This window comes from Lampetra fluviatilis, chromosome 59, assembly GCF_964198595.1.
Source record: "Lampetra fluviatilis chromosome 59, kcLamFluv1.1, whole genome shotgun sequence".
Lineage (NCBI taxonomy): Eukaryota > Metazoa > Chordata > Hyperoartia > Petromyzontiformes > Petromyzontidae > Lampetra > Lampetra fluviatilis.
The window spans coordinates 1,767,786-1,775,394 of NC_136333.1; the positions used below are offsets into that span (position 1 = coordinate 1,767,786).

At 57.1% G+C, this 7,609-nt stretch overlaps 1 protein-coding gene across 1 annotated transcript in view; it reads right to left on the reverse strand.

The window, feature by feature from the left end:
* Positions 1 to 7,609, reverse strand: part of LOC144950727 (uncharacterized) — a 90,038-nt gene that overhangs the window by 4,445 nt on the left and 77,984 nt on the right. The gene's annotated exons all lie outside the window — the stretch shown is intronic.

Below are 7,609 nucleotides of genomic sequence, written 5' to 3' on the forward strand. Positions count from 1 at the left end.
GTCTGTGGTTCTTCCTCGGCGATCGTGAGATACGCAGTTTGCTTCAACGATGGTACTGTGGAGACCCGTAGTCACAGAGACCCCATCGAGACCCTTAGAGACCCAGACAGACTCGTAGTTACCCAGAGCCTCAGAGTGATCCGTGGAGACCCATTGAGACTCAGACCCATAGAGACTCACAGAGACTCATAGAGACCCCATCGAGACCCTAAGAGACCCAGACAGACTCGTAGTTACCCAGAGCCTCAGAGTGATCGGTGGAGACCCATTGAGACTCAGACCCATAGAGACTCACAGAGACTCATAGAGACCCCATCGAGACTCATAGTTACCCAGAGCCTCAGAGTGATCGGTGGAGAGACCCATTGAGATTCAGACCCATAGAGACTCACAGAAACTCAGAGACCCCATCGAGACTCTGAGAGACCCAGACAGACTCATAGTGACCCAGAGCCTCAGAGTGATTCATGGAGACCCATTGAGACTCAGACCCATAGAGACTCACAGAGACTCAGAGACTTATAGAGATCCACGACGACCCAGAGACCCAGCGTTTGGAGTATTTTGCTGCGAGGCATTTCCAATTCATGAGCCACTCGGTTGAGCCAGCATTTGTGGACAGCTCGCGTTTGAAAAAGAACAGAAAAGCTTAGTGGGGTTTACCTGGTTAAACATAATTTAAACAATTGTTGTTTAAATAGTTTAGTTTAGACTCAGAGATCTCTTCTGTTCTATTTCGGATTTATATAGATACATCCGCAGCAGCCTATAGCACCTGTGATGCACGGGGGGGGGGGGGGTGAGACTGAGGGGTAGTGAAGGGGATATGAGGCTGAGGGGGTATTGAAGGGGGTTTGAGGCTGAGGGGGTAGTGAAGGAGGTATGAGACTGAGGGGGTAGTGAAGGGGGTATGAGACTGAGGGGGTAGTGAAGGGGGTATGAGGCTGAGGGGTAGTGAAGGGGGTATGAGGCTGAAGGGGTAGTGAAGGGGGTACGAGACTGAGGGGGTAGTGAAGGGGGTATGAGGCTGAGGGGGTAGTGAAGGGGGTATGAGACTGAGGGGTAGTGAAGGGGGTATGAGGCTGAGGGGATAGTGAAGGGGGTATGATACTGAGGGGGTAGTGAAGGGGGTATGAGGCTGAGGGGGTAGTGAAGGGGGTATGAGGCTGAGGGGGTAGTGAAGGGGGTATGAGGCTGAGGGGGTAGTGAAGGGGGTATGAGACTGAGGGGGTAGTGAAGGGGGGTATGAGACTGAGGGGGTAGTGAAGGGGGTATGAGACTGAGGGGTAGTGAAGGGGGTATGAGGCTGAGGGGTAGTGAAGGGGGTATGAGGCTGAGGGGGTAGTTAAGGGGGCATGAGATTGAGGGGATAGTGAAGGGGGTATGGGACTGAGGGGTTAGTGAAGGGGGTATGAGACTGAGGGGGTAGTGAAGGGGGTTTGAGGCTGAGGGGTAGTGAAGGGGGTATGAGGCTGAGGGGGTAGTGAAGGGGGTATGAGGCTGAGGGGGTAGTGTAGGGGGTATGAGACTGAGGGGGTAGTGAAGGGGGTTTGAGGCTGAGGGGTAGTGAAGGGGGGTATGAGACTGAGGGGGTAGTGAAGGGGGTATGAGACTGAGGGGGGTAGTGAAGGGGGAATGAGACTGAGGGGGTAGTGAAGGGGGTATGAGACTGAGTGGGTAGAGAAGGGGGTATGAGACTGAGGGGGGTAGTGAAGGGGGGTATGAGACTGAGGGGGTAGTGAAGGGGGTATGATGAGACTGAGGGGGTAGTGAAGGGGGTATGAGACTGAGGGGGGTAGTGAAGGGGGTATGAGGCTGAGGGGGTAGTGAAGGGGGTATGAGACTGAGGGGGTAGTGAAGGGGGTATGAGACTGAGGGGGTAGTGAAGGGGGTTTGAGGCTGAGGGGATAGTGAAGGGGGTATGAGACTGAGGGGGTAGTGAAGGGGGTATGAGACTGAGGGGGTAGTGAAGGGGGTATGAGACTGAGGGGGTAGTGAAGGGGGTATGAGGCTGAGGGGGTAGTGAAGGGGGTATGAGGCTGAGGGGATAGTGAAGGGGGTATGAGACTGAGGGGGTAGTGAAGGGGGTATGAGGCTGAGGGGATAGTGAAGGGGGTATGAGGCTGAGGGGGGTAGTGAAGGGGGTATGAGACTGAGGGGGTAGTGAAGGGGGTTTGAGACTGAGGGGGTAGTGAAGGGGTATGAGGCTGAGCGGATAGTGAAGGGGGTATGAGGCTGAGGGGGTAGTGAAGGGGGTATGAGGCTGAGGGGGTAGTGAAGGGGGTATGAGAGTGAGGGGTAGTGAAGGGGGTATGAGGCTGAGGGGGGTAGTGAAGGGGGCATGAGAGTGAGGGGGTAGTGAAGGGGGTATGAGGCTGAGGGGGTAGTGAAGGGGTTTGAGACTGAGGGGGGTAGTGAAGGGGGTATGAGGCTGAGAGGGGGTAGTGAAGGGGGTATGAGACTGAGGGGGTAGTGAAGAAGGTATGAGGCTGAGGGGATAGTGAAGGGGGTATGAGTCTGAGGGGGGTACTGAAGGGGGTATGAGGCTGAGGGGGGTAGTGAAGGGGGTATGAGCCTGAGGGGGTACTGAAGGGGGTATGAGACTGAGGGGGTACTGAAGGGGGTATGAGACTGAGGGGGGTAGTGAAGGGGGTATGATGCTGAGGGGGTAGTGAAGGGGGTGTGAGACTGAGGGGGGTAGTGAAGGGGGTATGAGACTGAGGGGGTAGTGAAGGGGGTATGAGGCTGAGGGGGTAGTGAAGGGGGTGTAAGACTGAGGGGGTAGTGAAGGGGGTGTGAGACTGAGGGGGTAGTGAAGGGGGTATGAGACTGAGGGGGTAGTGAAGGGGGTATGAGGCTGAGGGGGTAGTGAAGGGGGTATGAGGCTGAGGGGGTAGTGAAGGGGGTATGAGGCTGAGGGGGTAATGAAGGAAGTACGAGACTGAGGGGGGTAGTGAAGGGGGTATGAGACTGAGGGGGTACTGAAGGGGGGTATGAGGCTGAGGGGGTAGTGAAGGGGGTATGAGATTGAGGGGGTAGTGAAGGGGGTATGAGGCTGAGGGGGTAGTGAAGGGGGTATGAGACTGAGGGGGTATTGAAGGGGGTATGAGACTGAGGGGGTAGTGAAGAGGGTGTGAGACTGAGGGGGTAGTGAAGGGGGTGTGAGACTGAGGGGGTCGTGAAGGGGGTATGAGTCTGAGGGGGTACTGAAGAAGGTATGAGGCTGAGGGGGGTAGTGAAGGGGGTATGAGCCTGAGGGGGTACTGAAGGGGGTATGAGACTGAGGGGGTACTGAAGGGGGTATGAGACTGAGGGGGTAGTGAAGGGGGGTATGATGCTGAGGGGGTAGTGAAGGGGGTGTGAGACTGAGGGGGTAGTGAAGGGGGTATGAGACTGAGGGGGTAGTGAAGGGGGTATGAGGCTGAGGGGGTAGTGAAGGGGGTGTATGACTGAGGGGGGTAGTGAAGGGGGTGTGAGACTGAGGGGGTAGTGAAGGGGGTATGAGACTGAGGGGGTAGTGAAGGGGGTATGAGGCTGAGGGGGGTAGTGAAGGGGGTATGAGGCTGAGGGGGTAGTGAAGGGGGTATGAGGCTGAGGGGGTAATGAAGGGGGTACGAGACTGAGGGGGTAGTGAAGGGGGTATGAGACTGAGGGGGTACTGAAGGGGGTATGAGGCTGAGGGGGGTAGTGAAGGGGGTATGAGACTGAGGGGGGTACTGAAGGGGGGTATGAGATTGAGGGGGTAGTGAAGGGGGTATGAGGCTGAGGGGGTAGTGAAGGGGGTATGAGACTGAGGGGGTAGTGAAGGGGGTATGAGACTGAGGGGGTAGTGAAGAGGGTGTGAGACTGAGGGGGTAGTGAAGGGGGTGTGAGACTGAGGGGGTCGTGAAGGGGTATGAGGCTGAGGGGGTAGTGAAGGGGGTATGAGGCTTGAGGGGATAGTGAAGGGGGTATGAGACTGAGGGGGTAGTGAAGGGGGTATGAGGCTGAGGGGATAGTGAAGGGGGTATGAGGCTGAGGGGATAGTGAAGGGGGTATGAGGCTGAGGGGGTAGTGAAGGGGGTATGAGACTGAGGGGGTAGTGAAGGGGGTTTGAGACTGAGGGGGTAGTGAAGGGGTATGAGGCTGAGGGGATAGTGAAGGGGGTATGAGGCTGAGGGGGTAGTGAAGGGGGTATGAGGCTGAGGGGGTAGTGAAGGGGGTATGAGAGTGAGGGGGTAGTGAAGGGGGTATGAGGCTGAGGGGGTCGTGAAGGGGGTATGAGTCTGAGGGGGGTACTGAAGGGGGTATGAGGCTGAGGGGGTAGTGAAGGGGGTATGAGCCTGAGGGGGGTACTGAAGGGGGTATGAGACTGAGGGGGTACTGAAGGGGGTATGAAACTGAGGGGGTAGTGAAGGGGGTATGATGCTGAGGGGGTAGTGAAGGGGGTGTGAGACTGAGGGGGTAGTGAAGGGGGTATGAGACTGAGGGGGTAGTGAAGGGGGTATGAGGCTGAGGGGGTAGTGAAGGGGGTGTAAGACTGAGGGGGTAGTGAAGGGGGTGTGAGACTGAGGGGGTAGTGAAGGGGGTATGAGACTGAGGGGGTAGTGAAGGGGGTATGAGGCTGAGGGGGTAGTGAAGGGGGTATGAGGCTGCGGGGGTAGTGAAGGGGGTATGAGGCTGAGGGGGTAATGAAGGGGGTACGAGACTGAGGGGGTAGTGAAGGGGGTATGAGACTGAGGGGGTACTGAAGGGGGTATGAGGCTGAGGGGGTAGTGAAGGGGGTATGAGACTGAGGGGGTACTGAAGGGGGTATGAGATTGAGGGGGTAGTGAAGGGGGTATGAGGCTGAGGGGGTAGTGAAGGGGGGTATGAGACTGAGGGGTTAGTGAAGGGGGTATGAGACTGAGGGGGTAGTGAAGAGGGTGTGAGACTGAGGGGGTAGTGAAGGGGGTGTGAGACTGAGGGGGTCGTGAAGGGGTATGAGGCTGAGGGGGGTAGTGAAGGGGGTATGAGGCTGAGGGGATAGTGAAGGGGGTATGAGACTGAGGGGGTAGTGAAGGGGGTATGAGGCTGAGGGGATAGTGAAGGGGGTATGAGGCTGAGGGGATAGTGAAGGGGGTATGAGTCTGAGGGGGTAGTGAAGGGGGTATGAGACTGAGGGGGTAGTGAAGGGGGTTTGAGACTGAGGGGGTAGTGAAGGGGTATGAGGCTGAGGGGATAGTGAAGGGGGTATGAGGCTGAGGGGGGTAGTGAAGGGGGTATGAGGCTGAGGGGGTAGTGAAGGGGGTATGAGAGTGAGGGGGTAGTGAAGGGGGTATGAGGCTGAGGGGGTAGTGAAGGGGGCATGAGAGTGAGGGGGTAGTGAAGAGGGTATGAGGCTGAGGGGGTAGTGAAGGGGTTTGAGACTGAGGGGGTAGTGAAGGGGGTATGAGGCTGAGGGGGTAGTGCAGGGGGTATGAGACTGACGGGGTAGTGAAGAAGGTATGAGGCTGAGGGGATAGTGCAGGGGGTATGAGACTGAGGGGGTAGTGAAGGGAGTATGAGTCTGAGGGGGGTACTGAAGGGGGTATGAGGCTGAGGGGGTAGGTGAAGGGGGTATGAGCCTGAGGGGGTACTGAAGGGGGTATGAGACTGAGGGGGGTACTGAAGGGGGTATGAGACTGAGGGGGTAGTGAAGGGGGGTATGAGGCTGAGGGGGTAGTGAAGAGGGTGTGAGACTGAGGGGGTAGTGAAGGGGGTATGAGACTGAGGGGGTAGTGAAGAGCGTATGAGGCTGAGGGGGTAGTGAAGGGGGTGTGAGACTGAGGGGGTAGTGAAGGGGGTGTGAGACTGAGGGGGTAGTGAAGGGGGTATGAGACTGAGGGGGTAGTGAAGGGGGTATGAGGCTGAGGGGGGTAGTGAAGGGGGTATGAGGCTGAGGGGGTAGTGAAGGGGGTATGAGGCTGAGGGGGTAATGAAGGGGGTAACGAGACTGAGGGAGTAGTGAAGGGGGTACGAGACTGAGGGGGTACTGAAGGGGGTATGAGGCTGAGGGGGTAGTGAAGGGGGTATGAGACTGAGGGGGTACTGAAGGGGGTATGAGACTGAGGGGGTAGTGAAGGGGGTATGAGGCTGAGGGGGTAGTGAATGGGTATGCGACTGAGGGGGTAGTGAAGGGGGGTATGAGACTGAGGGGGTAGTGAAGGGGGTGTGAGACTGAGGGGTAGTGAAGGGGTATGAGGCTGAGGGGGTAGTGAAGGGGGTATGAGGCTGAGGGGGTAGTGAAGGGGGTGTGAGGCTGAGGGGGTAGTGAAGGGGGTATGAGACTGAGGGGGTAGTGAAGGGGGTATGAGACTGAGGAGGGTAGTGAAGGGGAGTGTGAGACTGAGGGGGTAGTGAAGGGGGTATGAGACTGAGGGGGTACTGAAGGGGGTATGAGGCTGAGGGGGGTAGTGAAGGGGGTGTGAGACTGAGGGGGTAGTGAAGGGGGTATGAGACTGAGGGGGTACTGAAGGGGGTATGAGGCTGAGGGGGTAGTGAAGGGGGTATGAAGCTGAGGGGGTAGTGAAGGGGGTATGAGACTGAGGGGGTAGTGAAGGGGGTATGAGGCTGAGGGGGTAGTGAAGGGGGTGTGAGACTGAGGGGGTAGTGAAGGGGTAAGAGACTGAGGGGGTAGTGAAGGGGGTATGAGGCTGAGGGGGTAGTGAAGGGGGTATGAGGCTGAGGGGGTAGTGAAGGGGGTATGAGGCTGAGGGGGTAGTGAAGGGGGTATGAAGCTGAGGGGGTAGTGAAGGGGGTATGAGGCTGAGGGGGTAGTGAAGGGGGTATGAGACTGAGGGGGTAGTGAAGGGGATGTTTATGGCTGAGGGGGGGGGCGGTTGCTAAGGGGATCAAGGGGAGGGGGCATGAGGGGGCCGGGCGAGGGATCCGGATCCCGACCCGGATGTTTTGGATCCGGATCCCGCGGGGCCGGGTGTTGACGGCGGTGGCGGCTGCTGCTCTTGAACTTCGTCCACCTCCTCCTCCTCGTCAACCTCCTCCTCGTCAACCTTCTTGTCAACCTCCTCCACCACCTCCACCTCGTCAACCTCCACCACCTCGTCAACCTTTTTGTCAACCTCCTCCACTTCAACCTCCACCACCTCCAGCACCTCATCAACCTCCACCACCTCCTCCTCGTCAACCTTCTTGTCAACCTCCACTTCAACCTCCTCCACCACCACCGCCTCCACCACCACCTCATCAACCTCCACCTCATCAACCTCCACCTCCTCGTCAACCTCCTCCAACTACCTCGACAACAAATCACCGCGACACATCAACCTCCTCAACAGCAGAGTAACTATATCATCATCGTCGTCGTCGTCATCGCAATAGCAGCTTCATACCCACTTCAGCATCATCAACATCACTAACATCAACATCGTCGGGGACCTCGTCGCCATCGTCACCTTCACCACTGTGTCGACATCGTTAGCACCCCAGCGTCATCGGCGCCATCATCATAAAAAAAAACAAAAACATACTTCATCACCACAAACTCCTCCTCAACATTATTGTGCAACCTCTCCAACCTCATCAACATCATCATCCAACCTCATCAACATCAACCTCCAACCTCATCAACATCATCATCATCATCCACATC